Genomic DNA, 19,658 nt, shown 5'->3' with positions numbered 1-19,658 from the left:
CAATTCATCTTCAAGCTCCCTAATTCTCTCTTCAGCTATGTCTAATCTAATCTGTTAAATCCATCCATTGAGTCATTAATTTCAATTACTATATTTTATCAGTGTTAGAATATCCCTCTTGGTTCCTTTTTAAAGTTTCTTGTTCTCTTCCAAAATTCTCAGATTATCATGTCTTATGTATTAATTGAAGATATAAAGTCCATGTCTGGAAGTCTATTCTCTAGACCACCAGTAAATCTCTTCCTATTTTCTGTCATTTTCTTGTTTTCCAGTCATGTTGTTTTCTTGTGTCCTAATGTACACATGGTTATACATGGTCACATACACACATGTACACACATAGGCATGCACATTGTATCTCTCTTTCTCTTTCATAAACACACACACACACACACACACACTCATAGAGATAATTTGAAGCTCTGGATGATATATCTCTCAGCCAGGCTGGTGCTAGGAGCATGCTGAATCCTAGACTCACCTTAATCCAATAAGTAATTGAGATTCTTAAACACTGAGTTTTAATCTCCATGTAGGTTTGTATATTCATTATACAACTTGAGTCCAAGGCTATCATCTCTTGGGACAGCAACTAAAGCCTGGACGATTTACCAGTATCCTTCTCTCCTTGAGGGCTTCTGAAGACCAGTGTTTTCCCTAGTCCTTTCAGACTTTCAGAAGCTTTGCTCAAGTTTACAGCTTCTCAATGGACTCTACCACAACTGTACAATGCATTAGAGGGAAAGCATCCCAAAATGCCAAGCTCATCTCTCTGAGTTTCCTTTTCCTGAATTTTGTCTTCACAATTAATTCTGAATTATGTCAGTAATCTGGTGTTTTCAAACATTTGTTGTTTATATTTTGTCCATATGTGCTAATTATTTTCAGTAAGAAAATTAGTTCAATTTACTAGTCATCCAAGTAGCTTCTAAGATTTTCTAATTTTCCTGATATTTTGTGGTTTGTCTGTGATGTGTATAAGAACCAATTTGTTTGTATTTATCCTGCTTGATACTCATTGCTCTTTTTCAATCTGCATCCAATATCTCCTTTCAATTCTTGAACTCTCTGCCATCGTCTTTTTGAACATTGGCTGTCCCCATTGTCTCTAATCTCCTTTTCTGGAATTTTTACTAGACATTTGTTGGAGCCTCTCCTGTCTTCTATATCTTTCGATTTCTCCTCCAAATTATTCGTTTACTTATTATCATCTAGTACATTCTAAGTGGTTTCCTTAAAATTATCTAACAATGTTTTAATCTGTCTTCTGGTAAACTACCAATTTTATATATATTTTAATGGCTATTTTTTATTTTCAAGAATTTCTACTTTTTTTTCAAATGTATCTATTCTGCTTCATTTTCTTATTATTATGTTCTGGATTATTTTCCCTTATAATTTGAACGTCTTTAATATGTTAATTTTAAAGTATTTTTTAAGGTTGAGAAGAACTAAATATTTATCAGACCAGTTTTCTGAATAGTTCCCACCATTTCCTTATCCCTAAAGCCATGGTTCTAGATGAGCTATGTCCTCTTAATTTTCTTATTGTATAGATAATATACTCATCCTTTGGTATTCATGAGAGATTTGTTTAAGGACTTCCAGCAGATACCAAAATGCACAGATGCTCAAGTCCGTGATATAAAACAGTATGGTATTTTCATATAACCTATGTACATCTTCCTCTATACTTTAAATCATCTCTAGGTTACTTACAATATGTAATACAATGTAAATGCTATGTAAATAGTTGCTATACTGTATTGTTTAGGGAATAATAGCAAGGAAAAAAGTCTGTAAATGTTGAACAGAGATGCAATTTTTAAAAAATATTTTTGATCTCTAGTTGGTTGAATCCATGGATGCAAAAATCCGTGGATGTGGGCAGCAACTATCCAAGAGTTTTACCTTTGCACCAAAGCATAATGTAGTCTTGAGGTTCTGATTACTAATGGTGAGTATGCTTTCATCATATTAGTAAGACGACCCTAATTCCGCTTTGTATCCTTGAACAGGGGCTAGAGTTTTACTAGGAAGCAGCCTTTCTTGCAAAGTATCCATTTTCATCTCCCTCCAGATACAAAGCTTACTGCTGGGCTCCTGCTCTGTCTTTGGTATTCAAAGCGTGCAGCTTTCATCTGGTTGTGTAACCTGGGCCATATGGCCTCCAATCCTACTCAGTTATTTCTTGATCCTCTCTATCATTGATACCTGAAGAATTCACTTCTTGCTTTCAAAATTGGCAATGTATTTTTTAAAATAATTTAATCCACTATCTTGTATTTTTATGTGTTTGGAGTAGAGAATAGTGAGTTAATGAGGCCACTTCCAGAATTTGCCTAGTCTACCGACTTGAAAGAGAGCCAGAATATTCTTTAAACTTCTAAGTGCAGTCATGATTGTCAAGAAATGCTGGTGTGTCTGCTGGAAATTTATCATAAAAATTCTAACTTCTCTGCCTCTTCCTGACAAAATAAATAAATTAGATCAATTGCTTGAACCCAAGATCAAACTATATACATTATAAAAATGTATATACATATCAAAACATAATGTACACTATAAGTAGGTATGATTTTTATTTGTCAATTATACCTTATTAAATCTGAGAAAAAACAAATGAAATAAATACATAAAAATAATAGTTATCTGTGTTAGGGGAAAAAAATTTATAGCCTTTAACCTTATCCTCAACTTTATTACCAATAGATGAGAGTGCATTAATTATTAGGCTTTATTTCAAGTATTTTTCTCAGCTTTGCCTTGATCTAATATAATAAACCATGTATCATGAAAAAAATGTAAAATGTTACCTTCATAAGCTAAGAAATTATGCATTAGATAGCCTATTTACTGGTGTTGGTGGTAGAGAAATAGCCTGTCTTGGACCTCATTTCCAAAGAGGTTTACTGTGAAGTATTCAACAGACTTCATTATCAAACAGTGTCTTCTGTTTTCTCATTACTGTGTTGCTTCCAAGGACCATAGTCAGGAGTCAGAGGTCATTTGAGAGCATAATCCTACAAATATATATGTACACATTTCACTGATGGACCTTGTTGCTGCCTATCTGAAGAAACTATACTATTTACTCAGCAGCAAAATCAGCACCACTGCTCTTTTTCCCCCAAAGTCTCAAACAACACCCAGCCCATAGTAGGACCCTTACAAAAGTTAGTTGGGTAGTTAGAGAAGTAAATGACTGGAGAGAAATGAGAATGCTGAGACTATAGTATTGATCACTTGCTGCAACTCGCAATGTAGACTCCTAAAGTCAGGCAGGAGAATAGTTTTAGTCCTGCAGTCCATGGGGATCTGGACTACTAAGCAGATAACCCACAGCTCTTTCCTGGACTTCTAAGGGTTTTTGTCATATAAGTAATCTAAGTATTCTAAAGCTTTAAATATTTTTAGTTTGTTGTATAAAAGACAATCGATGCAGCAAGTATTTATTATTGCTGAACGCAAGCTTGGGAATTAATAGGCATAGTCTTGGCTGTATACCTTGAGTGAGTCACTTCTCCCTTTGAGACTTCAGTTTCCTAATCTGTAATTTGAAGTTTGAAAGGCTTTGACTAGATGGCATTTTAAGGCCCCTCCCAGTATGAACATTCTCTGATGTGTTAGTGACCTTCTAGCAGATGTAGTAACAATAAAGCAGATTTTTGATTGGGTTATTTTTTAAGCAATATGGCTATTTCCAAATAGCCAGTGGTTATTAAAAATATAAACACAATTCCTGCTTCATTCATGATATTTCTCCAAAAATCAGCAGGTTACTTACCACATATATTTTCAACAACTCAATAGCCAGGGTTTATAGTAATACCAGCCTCCCTTTACACAGTGCATTTTATTCTAAAGTGCATTATCTTTAGAATTACCCTGAGACATTCTTTCACTCAGTCATGAATGCAACTATTTCAGTAAGGAAAAAAAAAATCACTTCTATTCAAGCACACACCTGTGTGGCCAGATGAGAACTGAAAAACAAATCTGCTGCATTTGGGGAGGGAATTCCCAGTAGAGGAAATGAGGAAATGGAAAGCCGTTTGGTGGGGATTAGAATCCTGAGTCCCATCCCTCATTCAGCACTTCAAACTGTGTGGCCTTGAGCATATCACTTCACCTTCAGCTTCTCTTGAATGAAATGAAAGGTTCTCTAGCGACTGTCTAACCCTGGCTGTGCCACAGGATTACCTACAGACCCTTCTACATGCACGGTATTGGGCCCCATCCAATATAATGAAATCAGTACTTCCAGAGGTGGGGCTTTGTAATATATGTCATTAAAAATCCTTCCAGTGAATTCTGGCTTCACACAGACCAGTATTTGGAGATAAGCAGGCTTGGAATCAGATCTCTCTCAGTCTTGATTTTTTAGGATTCTGTGAATGCATCTTCTGGATGAATCACTCCCAAATCTCCTAAGTATATGTAATACAATCTCTATTAGCTGTGATGGGTCCTTCTGAGGAGGAATAACAAACAAGCAATGACAGAAAGATACCTTTATCTTCAGAGATATGGTAATCTAGTCTAATTATTGAATTCATTCAACAAATATTTATGGACAATGTATTATATGTATAGAAATGTGCCAGGGACTAGGGAAAAACATGAACAAGTCTCACAGATCTTGTATTTGTTGGAGGATACAGACAAATAAAGAGGCTATTAGAAAGCAGAGTAATAAGGTGATTAAAATAAGAATAGGGTGCACAGAGCATGTTACAGGGGCATAATACAGATTTCAGAAGACCAGGGAAGGCTTTCTGGAGGAAGAGACATCTAAGTTGAAGCCTGAAAGGCAAGGAGAGAATGAAGAAGAGGGTTCCAACTGGAGGAAGCAGCTTGGGTAAAAGCGAGGAAGTCCATGCTAGTATAGGGTAAGCACTGAAAGATATGGTTGGTGCAGGGGTTTATTAAGGAGAATTGACTCACATGATCACAAGGTGAAGTCCCACAGTAGGGCACCTGCAAGCTGAGGAGCAAGGAAGTCATTCTGAGTCCCAAAACCTCAAAAGTAGGGAAGCCAACAGTGCTGCCTTCAGTCTGTGGTCAAAGGCCCGAGAGCCCCTGGTAAAGCACTGGTGTAAGTCCAAGAGTCCAAAAGCTGAAGAACTTGGAGTCTGATGTTCAAGGGCAGGAAGCATCCAGCACAGGAGAAAGATGAAGGCTGGAAGACTCAGCAAGTCGGCTCCTTCCACCTTCTTCTGCCTGCCTTTTTCTAGCCACCTGCCTGCATTCCTTCTGGCTGTGCTGGCAACTGATTAGACTGTGCCCTCCCAGATTGAGGGTGGGTCTGCCTCTCCCAGCCCACTGAATCAAATGTTAATCTCCTTTGGCAACACCCTCACAGACACACCCAGGAACAATACTTTGCATCTTTCAATCCAATCAAGTTGACACTCAATATTAACCATCACAGGATGAGAACAAGAGATGAAGCTGGAGAGCGGGAGGGGGAATCAGGGACCAGACCACGAGTGTGGGTATCAGGGTTCCAGCGTGACACAGCTTTGGGAACTTGTCAAGTCCTGATCTGGAGTCTGGTATGTGCCCCTGTGTACCCAGCTGAGTTTGAAGGTATGGCCCCAGCCTTTCCCAGAAATGCTGCTCACCCATATTAGAGGCAGTCAGCACTGGACAAGTGTGATGAGGTAGCACTATTTTTCTAAGTGCTTTATTTCCCTGAACATGCCGTTTATTACATTTTGGGTTATAGCTAAGGCTCACGGGAATGGACTGGAAGGATGTGGCTTCCCAGCTCAGGTTCAGAGTGAAGCAGCATGCCGAGTGAGCATGTTTCCAGAGCCCAGAGGGAGAAGGCCCAGGTGAAGGCTGCCAACTGGGATGTGCCAAGAGGGTGGAGGTAAAGAACCACCATGGCAGGGCACCACCCTCTCCAACCCTGACACTACTTTGAATTATCAGAAAACATACAGATTTCTGCCTTACAGAAGACCCTTTTATTTTTTGCTTTTATAACTTTATTATGATATAGTATCAAATGTACAGAAGAATCACAAGTACTTCCATATATTCCTTACTCAGTCTCCTTATATATTAAAATTTTGCCCATATTTATTATGTTATTGCCTCAAATTTTATACATACTGTTTTCTGAATCATTGGAGAGTAGTTTCATATGTAAACAAATATATATTTTACTTTTAATTTGCCAGATACAACTTTATTTTTTTAATTTTTAATTTGTGTGGGTACATAGTAGGTGTCCATATTTATGGGTTACCTGAGATATTTTGATACAAGGATGCAATGCATAATAATCCCATCAGGGTGCATAGAATATCCATCACCTCAAGCATTTATCCTTTGTGTTTCAAGCAATCTAATTATAATATTTTAGTTATTTTAAAATGAAGGATTAAATTATTTTTTATTATAGTCACCTTGTTGTGCTAGCAAATACTAGTCTTAATTATTCTTTCTTACTATTTATTGTACCCATTAACCATCTCCCACTCCCGCCCATGATTACCCTTCCTAGCGTCTGGTAACCATCCTTCTGGGAGTAGTTATATATATCACGCCTCTTTATTCCTAAATATTTCCATGTGTATTTCCTCGGAACATTCATACATAGTCACAGTACAATTATCAATGTTTTTAAAAAAATTAACATTATTATAAAAGTGTTATCTTATCCAGGGTCCATATTCAAATTTTGCCAACTATCTCCCAAAACATTTTTTATTGCTATCTATTCCTAATAAAGCATCAAATCCAGTATTACACATTGTATTTAGTTGCCATATATCTTAGTTTGCTTTAATCACTAGCAGTTCACTATGTACATCATTTCATTTAATCCTCATAACTGAGGCTCAGAAATGTTTAAGAAACTTGCCCAAAGTCATAGAGATTGAAATCCCAGTCTATTTGATTCCAACGAGTCTTTTCTTTCCATGGTATCATCCTGACCATAATTAAGATATTATGTTCTTCTAACATGGAACCAACTATCTCTCAGAACTATCAGAGAAAAGATTCGGTTTCTTGTCCAAGATGTATCATTTGTTAAGTGCATGAGCTTGAGGTGCTCATAGACTTATTTGTTGAGCCTCACTTTCCTTTCTTGCATAATGAGAGCCATGCCTGCCATTGCTAACCTTACAAGGTTGCTGTGAGGTACTAAAAGAATGAGCATGTAAATGATCTTTGTAAATTGTAAAGCTAGAAACATATAAAAACCTACCAGTGGCACATTCACACTAAGGTGCAAATGGCTGAAATCAGACCCTACACTGAGTAATGACAGAAAAAAACGGAGCAAGAATTAAACAGAATAATAAAATATTCACATAGAAAGGTAAAAAGGCAAAAGAATAGGCTGAAGATATTGGAAGGACATGTTTCAGCTACGTCCTAACTTTTCTGAACCAATTCCTTCCCAGACCCAAGGTGCTATCCTAAACTTTTCCATATCACTTTCCTGGGTTTATCTAAGATTCCAGAATCCATAGACTGCTCCCCTCTCCCTCCACCCATACACACACTCACACTCACTCCACCATCCCTGGGAGAAGTTTCTTCCTTCTCCAAATATGTACAAAACCACCAGTCCCTAAGCCCAAGTGGGCTGGCTGAGATCAGGGCTATTCTGGGGCAGCCAGTTTGCACGCTGATAGGGGAGGATTAATGAGACAGTCTGCTCATCCATTGCAATTAGAAACAACACTGGAACTATTCTGAGGCTATTTCTATGCAGGGAACTTGAACTGCTCATCAGCCCTCCTCACTCAGAGACCTGTGGGTAATTAGGGCCGTGTTAAATATAGGAGAATCAACCCAGAGCAGCCCCATCTGTGCCGGCGCCTTGGGTTCTGAGGATACACTGTGCCCTCAGCTAGCACTCCAACAGCAGTAAAGGGGGATTTAGCTTCAACCTGGAGGATTTGGGTGTTGCTTAACTCAAGCTAAAAATGCCCTGGCCTTTTAGCCCCACATGGGCTGTCAGATAAAACTCAGGAGTGAAAACCACATCAGCCCCAGGAAAGCACCTGACATTTATGGGCCCTATTTGCCAAGCCACAGGGTTGCCACCAACTCATTAAAAAGGACAGTTTAGCTTAGGATGAAGGCATGGAGGGAGTGCAGTGTGTCTGTAAACCTTATATTTGAAGAAGAACAACTAAAAAAACAAAAACAGTGGGTAAGGAAGGATGCTATAGTATGTAATTACAACACCCTCTGACTCCAAACAGTTGTGTGGACACTGGGTCATTATGCAGGACTTTTCTGTCCTTCTGAAAAGACACTCCTAAGTAATAAGCTCATAGCACACAAGATTGGATAATACTGCACAGTCATTATTTTCTCATGATGTTGCTCAGGGGTGGAGGGGTTGCTGAGTATATTAGTTTCACTTTACGGATTTTATTTTCTAGAAGTTGTTGGGGGAGATAGTAAACTCAGACCCATAGGTAGAGCCCACAATAGGTCCCAGAGAGAGCAATCCTGAGTTCCTGTGGCCACTAGTCTTCATGGTAATTACCTCTTTGCAAAATGCATCTTCTGGGGCCTGCTACTCAAAGTGTGGTCCTTGGATTGGCAGCTTTGGTCTCCACCTAAAGTGTGGTAGAAATGCAGAATCTCAGGTCTCATCTACTCAATCAGAACCTGCCTTTTAACAAGGTCCCTTGGTGATCCATATGAACTAAGAGAAATATTAAAGTTTAAGAAATATTCTCCAGGAGGCCCATTGCCTTGTGTCTGGGAGAGGGTGTGAGGCCATTTGTTGCAATGCCACAGGTATTTGTTGTTTGCTTGTTTGTGGTTGGTTGGTTTGTGTTTCCTGATGTCTGATGATTAGAAAGCCTTACAACCTCCCAGGCTTCCAGGATGGGTGCATTTGAGGGTCCTAAGGTAAAATTTTAGGCCAAGCCATCATTCTTAAGCCTTTCCATTTCATCCATCTCACAAGGGATGAGGATTCAAAGGTTCTAGACTGGGAGGGCCTGTCTCCTAATTGATTTAGGACATTCAATTGTGTTTATGGTTACCAAATGTCATAGGGGCTTGTCCTGCACTGATCTATAGCTCAGTGACTAACATCCTCAAGATGGGGAAGTGGCTTGGTGTGTTCCTGTAGCTGTATACCTTGTTTCCATGGAGCCCATTTTTTATTCACGCTAAGTTTGCCTGGCCTTACAAAACTTCTTGGGTGGTAGCAGGGGCCACTGTATCCTAAGCAGATCCACTGGAATCAATTTTTGGTGGAAGCTGGCTCCAGTAGAGGTCAACTGCCCCAGATAAAAAAGGAAATTGCTGTTTTTCCAGGTATTTGGAGGGCTTGCTGGCCAGGCAGGTCGCTGTCAGGGTTTGAAGGCACTAAAACCCAGGAAGTAGACCCTCAGCCCAGCTGTTGAGACAGATCCAGACTCTCCGTCTCTGACAAGCCATTTGGACTGTCTTTTCTGAGTTCTTTATATTTTCCTAATTCATGGGCTTCAGGCAATCACAACCACCCAATGACATCCTCTTTCAGCTGCAAAGTACCATGGGGTGATGGACAGTGCACTATCCTGGAGACACTATTTCACAGGCAATTTTGCATCCACTTAGCCCCATCTGAAGTTGACTCAAGTGGACTAGTATGGGCAGCAAAGAAGCACACAGACGATGGCATCTCTAGGAGTACTAAGCTACCCAGATGACCGAGAAGAACAGTTACGATAAGGTGACAGGCTGCATTTCTCCAATCCTGAGTAGGAAACATATTTTCATCCCACATGGTAACTCAAGTTCTATGGTTGTCAGGAGCTTCTAATGTCCCCATATTAAGAATCACACAATGTAATACACCACTAGCTATCACAAGACACATGGGAGAGAGTTTCAGAAGAAGAATGTCACATTGGTTCTACTTCCTTATCCCTAAGTAATTCTCCTCTTGCCCATGGAAGCAACTGAAGTGCCATTTGCAGATTACCTTCTTTTTTGATTTGTTTCTTTGACAAAGTTAAATGCCCAGGCCAGACTGTGTAAGTATTACAAGTATAGCAGTGAACAGGCAGATATGCTTCCTGCCTAATGAAACCTACTTCTTGGTGAGATACATAGACATTAAATAAGCAATCAGAGAATTAATGCGCAATTAAAATTGTGACAAGTGTGACAAAGAAAACATACAGGATGCTGTATACAGTGGTTGTTTGTAAACGAGCTTTCAAAAAAAGCCCTGATTTGTAGCATCTGCCAATTTCTGCAGTGTAAATATATCCACAGTTAATTTCAAGCTACGGGCAGTTGCAGTTGCCAGCTCACACAGTTCTAGAATATTCAACAATCAGCTCTGGTTAGCCAGCATGAGCCAACTTCAGCAGACCACTGCGTCACATCAGATATTATAGAGAAGGACTAAACTGAGCTATGGGGGGTCAGAGCTTTTCTGATGAAGTGAAATTTAAAGTGAGCCTTGAGGGATCATCAGTAATTTGCTAGGGAAGGAGTGAGAGCAAAAGACTTTTCATGCATAAGGAATAACTTGTACAATGCATAAGGAATAACATGCATAAGGAATAACTTGTACAATAACTTGTACAAAAGAGGTAAGAAGGAACATGGTGTTTTATGTAATGGGAGAAGATCAGTGTGGGGAAGCTTAGTGTGCCTCCAAACCAGATGAAATAGATACTATTATAATTATCCTCATTTTTAAGGAAACTGAGCTGCAGACAGCCTGAATAACCAAGTAACTAGCTCAAGGTCACACAACTGCAAAGTGGTAGGGTGTGGATCTGAATCTTGGCAATCTTTCTCTAGAGGCTGCCATGCTATCACTTTGTGCTGCCTTTCAGCTGAGAATGGAAATGGTAGGCAAGGGCCCAAACCATGCAAAAGCTAGTAAAATGGCTTTCTTCTACAAGCAATATCAAATTCGTTTCTCAAGGCATTTCTCTAGGCCAGCAGATCTTACCTAACCCATTTGGTTAGGAGACCATAGGAAAATCTGATGAAAGATGTAGACAGCCTCATCATAATGAATGTGTTCAAACACATACACAAATTTACATATGTTTTTTGATGGTTCACAGACACCCTAGTCCATTTATAATCTCCTTAGTAGTCCAAACATTGCAGAAAAGCAATCTGTGGGCTGCATTTTCCCCTCCTGCTGGCCTCCTGCCTCCTATCTCTATCTTAGATACTTTTGTTGATTCAGTTCTTGCTCTCTGCCATCTTACAAGAAACTTGCAAGCTTCCAGGAACAGAAGATTTCATCTTTCACTGAAGCCCTGGGGCCATGTCATTTAAAATACCTCTAGCAAGAGTGCTGGGCTATGGTCAGGAAATGATTTTCATCTCAACCTGCTCTCTGACAGCTTTCTCCCCTGTTTCCCTATCCACAACAAGGAAATTTGTTAGCACCTATATTTAGTGCTTTGCTTGAAGACCCATATCCTGGCACTTCCTATGTTAAAATATGCCATAAAAATCCAAATGTGCCGGGTGCGGTGGCTCACGCCTGTAATCCCAACTCTCAGGGAGGCAGAGGTGGGAGGATGGCTTGAGCCCAGGAGTTCAAGACCTGCCTTGGCAATATAGTGAGACCCCGTTCTCCACAGAAAGAGAGGGGGAAAAAAAGACAAAAAAAGGAAATTACCAGACCCTTCGGCCGGGCATGGTGGCTCACCGCCTGTAATCCCAGCACCTTGGGAGGCTGAGGTGGGTGGATCACGAGGTCAAGAGATGGAGACCATCCTGGCTAACACGGTGAAACTCCGTCTCTACTAAAAATACAAAAAAAAAAAAAAAAAAAAAAAATAGCCGGGCATGGTGGTGGGCATCTGTAGTCCCAGCTACCCAGGAGGCTGACGCAGGAGAATGGCGTGAACCCGAGAGGTGGAGCTTGCAGTGAGCCGAGATCGCGCCACTGCACTCCAGCCTGGGTGACAGAGCGAGACTCCGTCTTAAAAAAAAAAAAAAAAAAAAAAAAAATCCAAATGTATGTCTATAATTCAGTTTACAATAAGTCTACTTTTCACTGAATTATATTTGAGAGTAAAATTGTATTAGAGTATTGAATTACATTTCAGAGTAAATTTCTGGTATAATTATGCTTTACTCTGACTTCTTCATAATTGTTTTTGAATTTATAGGTGATATTCAGAAAAGTGTTCTGAGACCTTTGGAAAAAAAACCCCATATAAATGCAGAGCATTACAACTATAATAATAATTATTTTGCTGCCATTTCCACCATTGATCCTGAAACTATTTTTCCTCTGCTTCCAATTAGCTATTTTCTCCCTCCCATCCAAAATAAGGAGTGACAGCTTTAAATTAGCTAAAGATTAAAAAAAAAAAAAATCCTTGAAGTACCGTCTGCAGTGACAACCTTACGAGGTAGAGGAGAGCTTTTTGATACCATCCCACACACCAGCTTATGAGAGCTGATTGTTAAATATTTTGGAGTTTTATAAGTTGACAACTGTTTTAGATGTCAAAAGCCAATGGAGTAAAAATGCTCTGATGAGTCAATAATAAAATACCGAGCAATACCACAACCAAGACACTGACCTAAGTGTTATAGGGAAGACCAAGTATGTCTTTAACCTATAGTCTAAATAGATACATGGGAGGCTATGGGCCCCTCAAGGGTAGAGTCTTCTTAATAAACACTTGCCATGGTTTGGGCCACTGAAAGATATCAATGAAACACATGTTTGTTGAATGAACGAATAAATGGATAAATGCTAAGGTGCAGCGCTGCCTAGCATTGGGAAGATGACTTTGAAGAGAATCCCAGAGACTCATGTCCAGATTAGGGGAAAGGAAATGTCTTTCTGATGACTTCCTTGAAATTGACATATATAAGGAATAAGGACTAATGAATAAATACTTGTGTTCTGTTCTTTTCTTTGGGCCTTTTTCTCTACCTCTCTTACTTCTCTTCCTGACTTGGTAGAGTGTAATCCATTTGAAATACTGCTCAGTGGAGCCCCCAGTGGTTTAGTAGATCTGTGAAATTCGATATTATTTTCTTACAAAAACTCTCCTCTGGGGGTAGTAACCTTTGTCAGTCTCCTAGTTTTGGCTTTGTTGTGCAAAGTGAACTATCGTGGATTAAAGATGGCCACAAGTTCTTTGCTACTCTATGCATTGAGAAGTGAAGTCTAATTACCCAACCCTTGGATCTGGGCTTGCATTACTGATTCATTTAATAAATAGAATTTGGCGGAAGTGATCCAGAACTTTGGAATTTAAGTGATTTAGAAGACTTACAACTCTCATCCATGCCTTTTGGAATCCTTGTTCTTGGAAACTAGCTGCCATGTTTTCAGGAAGCCCAAGCATCCCTATGGAGAGGTCCATGTGGAGAGGGTCCAAGGTATCCAGTGGATAACCCTGGATGAGTTCCAAGTCAACTATAAGAAGCACTTGCCAGTCATTTGAGCAAGCTATCTTGGAAGTACGTTCTCCAGCCCCAGTCAAGCCTTCCCAGAAGACATTTCTTATCTGCATGAGTTTATCAGAGATGAACTGTCCCTATTGAACCTGCCTAAAACAGATTAGTGAACAAAACAATTGTTATTGTTTTAAGTCCCTAAGTTGTGTAGTAGTTTATTATGCAGCAATAAGCAACATGCCAAAATAGTAAACAAAAGGAATATTGAATTCTTAAAGGAATATGAAGATTAGAGCCACCAACAGGAACTGAAACAAAATGCAAGGATGGTGATTCCTACCAAATTCCCCATTTATTTTGCTGATTTATCCTATGCAGAACACAGATGAATTTTGAAGAATGACAGTGAATTTTTAATATCTCAATCAGATGTTGGCTCCAATTGCAGCTGTTGTTCCAACTGTAGTTTCATTGATGGAACAAATCAATAGGGCTCCTGGCACCTGGTCAGGAGCCACTGAGCTGGCAAATGCTTATTTCTCTATACCTGTTAATAAAGTCCAGAAATTAGCAAATTACAGCTCATGGGCCAAATTCAGACTACTGGATTTTTATAAATAAAGTTTTATTAGAACACAGTTACATTTATCTATTTACATATTAGGTATGGCTGCTCTTATGCTGCAACAGCAGATTTCAGTAATTATGGCAGAGACCATATGTCCTCCAAATTCTAAAATATTTATTTTCTAGCTTTTTACAGAAAATGTTTGCTAACCTCTGGTATATACCATCAGAAGCAATTTGCTTCCAGCCAACAGGGTTACTAATGTACCTCCACTGTCCTACTTCAGGGCTATTTCAACTTTACAGCCCTGTGTTGTAATCTAGTCCACAGGGACCATAATTGTCTATCCATTCCATCAGATACCATGCAGGCACATTATATTAATGATATTATATCATGATTACTGTACCTGGTAAATAGGATAAAGTAACTAGTTCTAGATATGATGTTAAGATACTTGCATACCAGAGAGTGATAAATTCCACAAAATTCACTTTATATCCACTGAATGTTACTGAAATTTGTAGTGATCTACTTGTTTTGAGCATTCCAAGATATTCCTTTCATGAACATGATGACAGGTTGCTATATCTGACCTCTCCTACTATTAAGAAAGAGGGATAATGTCTAATGGGCCTTTGTGGATTTTGAAGAGAATATATATTTCATTGGGCATGCTACTACAATCCATTTACCAAGTAAGATGTAAGGTCATTAGTTTTGTGTGAGGTCCAAAACAAGAAAAGCCTCTACAATACAAGGCTGCCATGCAAACTGCTCTTACATCTAGATCCAGTAGATTCCATGGTGCTAAAAATGTCTCTATTAGGCAGGAATCTTGCATGAAGCCATTAACCTGATAGATGAATCATAGAGCAGACATTTAGAATTCTGGAGCAAAACTATAACAACTTCTTTAGAAAAATTCTTCTTTTAATTCAGATATTCTTCTTTTCTCTTCAAAATTCTTCTTTAGAATACCAGTTTGAAACTGGAAGCTTGATCATGGGCCATCAAGTTATAATGCAACCTGAACTGCCCATGACTAACTAAGTGTTGTTGATCCATCAAGCCTCTAAGTTGTGCATGAATGATCAAATGGAAGCCTCTAAGTTGTTCATTCAATGATCAAATGGAAGTAGAATATATGAGATCAAGCACAAGTATATTAAATAAGCAAGTGACCCAGTTACCCATGGTGTCTATTTGTGCAACAATAGCTTCAGAATCTTACACCCATGGCCTCATGGGAAGCACTCAGTGACCAGTGGACTGAAAAATATTTGGCATTGTTTACAGAAATTTTTGTGTGATATTCTGGTATCATCCAAAACCGAATGACTACATCGTTGTGGCCCTATACTGGTGGTGTGGGGAAGAAAAATTTTCCCAGTAATAAGAACTTCCAGCAGTGTACCTAATTGTTCATTTTGCCTCAAAGGAAACACAGCCAGAGGTATAAATCTACATTGCTTCATGGGCAGTAGCTAACAGTTTAGATGGACAATAAGGGACTTAGAAGAAACATGACTGGAAAATTAGTGACAGGAAAATCTTGGGAAGAAGTAAATGGATAGACTTTCCTAAATGGGCCCATGTGAATGTTCATCAAAGCTCAACCTCAGCATGTAAGAATCTTAATAATGGACAAGAGAACACATTCTGCAGACCTTTATCAGGTTTTTCTTACCAGTTTCTTCTGTTCTTGACCAATGAGCTCGTGAACAAAATAGCCATGATGGTAGACATGGAGGGTATGCATGAATTCAGCAACATGAACTTCTACTCACAAGGTCTGAAAGGGCAGTATTTTGTTCTTGCTCCATAGAAACTTACTCTTTATAGGGATTTGTCTTCCCTACCTGTAATACCTTTGCCAAAATCAGTATCTGTGGACTTAAAGAATTCTTATATCTTTTTTCCCTTCATGTTATTCCACAATGCTTTGCTTTTGACCAAGGAACTTACTTTGCAGCAAATGAAGAATAACAGACTCATGCTCATGGAATTCATTAGTCTTAACTTGTTATTCATCACTCTAAAGCAGTAGAAAGGTGGAATTCTTCTTTTAACTATTTACTGTGCTAGATGGATGGAAACACTTTGCAGGGCTAGGATAATGTCCTGAAAGATGCAGTAAATTCTCTAAATGATCAATCAATGCATGTTGCTGTTTCTCTCTTATCCAGATTTCATAGATCCAGGAATCAAGGGGGGAAAATGGAAAGGGCTCCTCTTACTGTTACCCATAGTGATCCACAGCAAAATTTATTCTTTCTATTCTCAACTTTAGACTCTGCTGGTCTAGAAGTTCTGGTCCCCAAGGGAGAGATGCTTCTACTAGGAGATACAGCAATGAGTCCATTAAGATGGAAGTTGATACTCCCTGCTGCCGACTTTGGGCTCCTTATGCTAAAGAATCAACAAGCAAAGTCAGATATTGGTGTATTGGCTGGGATGACTGGGGAAATTGGATTACTACTAGACTATAGGAGTAAGAAAAAGTGTGCCTGGAATTCAAGATCATATCTTATACTCTCAAGTCTTGTAATTACTTTTGTTGCTGTAACGAACAAAGTAAGTGGAAAATAACCCAATGCAGGCTCAATTGCAAAAGCTCGGATCCCTCAAAAATGAAAACTGACATCACCCCAACAGGCAAGAAACCATGACTAGGTGATGTGCTTGCTGAGGACACAAGTATATGGAATGGGTAGTGAAAGAAGGAAGTTATAAATACCAGCTATGACCACAAGATCAGTTATAGAAATTAGGATGGTAAGAATTATGCATATTTATTTTTTGATATAAATATATTTGGTTGTACATTAACCAATTCTTTTTTCTACCCCATCCACCATCTAATATAAAATGGGGTAATAATAGTCTTTGTATTAGTTCCCTAGGGCTGCTATAACAAAGTACCACAAATTGGGTGGCTTAAAACAACAGAAATCTATTTTACTGCAGTCTGTATGCGAAAAGTCCTAAATCAATGTGATAGTGGGGTCACTTGCTTTTTAGAAGCTCTGAGGGAGAATCTGTTCAATGAGTCTCTTGTAGCCTCTGATGGTTGCTGGTAATCTTTGATGTTCCTTTGTCCAATCTCTGCCTCCATTGTTACGTGACATTCTTTGTGTCTGTGTTCAAATTCCCCTCCTCTTATAAGTACACCAGTCACTGAATTAGAGCCCATCTTAATCCAATATGACCTCTTCTTGATTATATCTGCAAAGACCGTATTTCCAAATAAGATCATATTTACAAGGTTCAGGGTTTAGCACTTCAACATGGCTTTTTGACAGACACAATTCGACCCATAATATCATTATATCTCAGTATATTCAAATGACATGACATCGAAGGGAAAGTGGATCTTAGCTAAAAAAAAGACTGAATATCATCCCAAAATGGACAAAGTAACCTATGAGGCTATGTATCTTTTTTTTTTTTTTTCTGTGGCATCATCTCACTCTATCACCCAGGCTGGTGCAGTGGTGCAATCTCGGCTCACTGCAACCTCTGCCTCTTGGGTTCAAGTGATTAGAGTAGCTGGGATTACAGGCAGGCACCACTATGCCTGTCTAATTTTTGTATTTTTGGTAGAGACAGGTTTCACCATGTTGGCCAGGCTGGTCTCGAACTCCTGACCTCAAGTGATCCACCCACCTCAGCCTCCTAAAGTGCTGGGATTACTGGTGTGAGTCACTGCACCCAGTCGTCTTTTAAATGTGTTTTCATCTGTAGAACTGATAGTTGCATCATACTAGATAGAAGCATCATTTTGCTAATGTCTTCATTTGGAAGTTATATTTAGTTAAGAGAAGTGGACATGGATGCCAAGTTGGCAAGGGATGGACTTTGGTAGCTTTCTACAGTATCAACTTAGCTAAATCAGGAGCTATATTTTCCAGAATTTCCTCTCCTGATTCACACTGAGTTAAGGTTAGCCTTAGGGGAAATTTGCATGAGGTTGGAAAAGAAGAATTGAAGCAGCAACCATTTGAAGGGGGCACCAAACTCTATGATGGCAAGCACACATTTACCCTGATGTGGTGACTCACCTGGACTTAGCGCAGCAGCTGTAGTTGAAGCTCCCAAAGCTCTGTCTTCAGCTTTGCCAAGTCCTATGCTAGGTATATGTTCAGCTCCATGGCAGAGGGCACTAGATCCTTCTGGAAGTCACCCCCATTGAGGTTGGTAAAAGGCTGATGTGGGTTCCAGTTTTTCCTCCTAATTCCAATCCTTCTTTGTTCTCCTCTACTTCATGCCCAGCTTTTGTTACTGGTGGCTGTGCTGACCCGGAGAGTTCAGCCCATTATCAGACAGATGCAACACACTCCCATTGACTTCTTCACCAGATCCCACACTTGCCTGAGGTCTAATCCCTGGAATAAACCCCTCATTCTATGTCACTGTTTCTGCTTCTTATTAAACACCGATACATGCACCTTGCATCAAACACTGACAAAGGTTGTCACGAAGGAAGAAATCAGGAACCACAGAAAGCACTGGTGTTCATATTCCACCACCTCAAAAAGGCAGGAAGTCTTCTACAGATAGGTGTGATTTGGGGCACTTCTGAATTATGACCCATCCTTCTGGATGCCAGTGCTAAAATAATCATTTTCTACCACCCTTCATCTGACCTCCATTCATATGCAACAACTGTCTCCAATCAGAGCTTGAAACCAAACAGCAACTATATTTCCTGATATTTCATGTTTGGTGAAAAAAGCATAAAATAAAATGTGTTGTGACCTATTTACAAGAGCCTGTCCCCACATAATGTGAAGGCCATCATTGATTGATCCCTATTTAACTTGGCTCATTGGACTTCTTACCATCAGAATATCTAGTTGAGCAATTTATTAGCATTCTGTCTTAGTCAGCTTCTGGAGTGTAATTCAGGTCCTAGTTCCTTACTCTGACATAGGTTTTTTTCTTTTCATTTTAGCCTCCCATTTTCTCCTGTTTCCCGTATTACAAAAGGCGATGTTTCCCCTTTACTGCCAGCATGTGATTGTGTGGTTGTGTACATTTCTTCTTGAATATTTCCCCTTGTACATGTTTTTTGTCAGCTTCCTTGCCCTACCTCCCATGATGCCTTTCCTTATCCAGCAGACACTGGCACAAACTCTTTCAAGAAATGAAAACTCCCTAACCTGGTTCACATGCATTGATTGGAAAAGTATTAACTATTGAAATAAATGTAATATACATAGAAACCTAAAGCTACTGTTTTGTTCAACCTAAGATAACAATGCTTGCTGTATTTCTTTAAATTAATTACAGGTTCACTCTGCTAAGTAATTAGATTCATTTAATATAAAACAACCATTGCTGGATTCTGAGAATGGTTCATGCGTTGGTCAGGGACTTGGCTTTCTTGGGGAGACACAATTATTTCCTAGGGCAGCCTTATAGCTCCCAGACAGCTAGTGAGGCCCAGCAACATGTGGAGTCTGGTTTCTAGAGCTATGGCTTGGTTAATCTGTATTATTTTCATGAAGTGGTTAACATTCCTTATGAAGAAATGGAGGCTAAGTGACTCACAGCAGATTAGTAGAAAAGACCTGAGTCCCTCTCAGAATCCTTGGTATTCTGGTTGGCAGGATTACTGTTTGCCCCAGGATAGGCTTTTCTCTCAAAATCATAAACTTCCAAAAACATAAATCATTTCCATGTGGATAAAGATGAGAAACTGTAT

This window comes from Pan paniscus, chromosome 1, assembly GCF_029289425.2.
Source record: "Pan paniscus chromosome 1, NHGRI_mPanPan1-v2.0_pri, whole genome shotgun sequence".
NCBI classification, from domain to species: Eukaryota; Metazoa; Chordata; class Mammalia; order Primates; family Hominidae; genus Pan; species Pan paniscus.
This window is presented reverse-complemented; position numbering follows the sequence as displayed.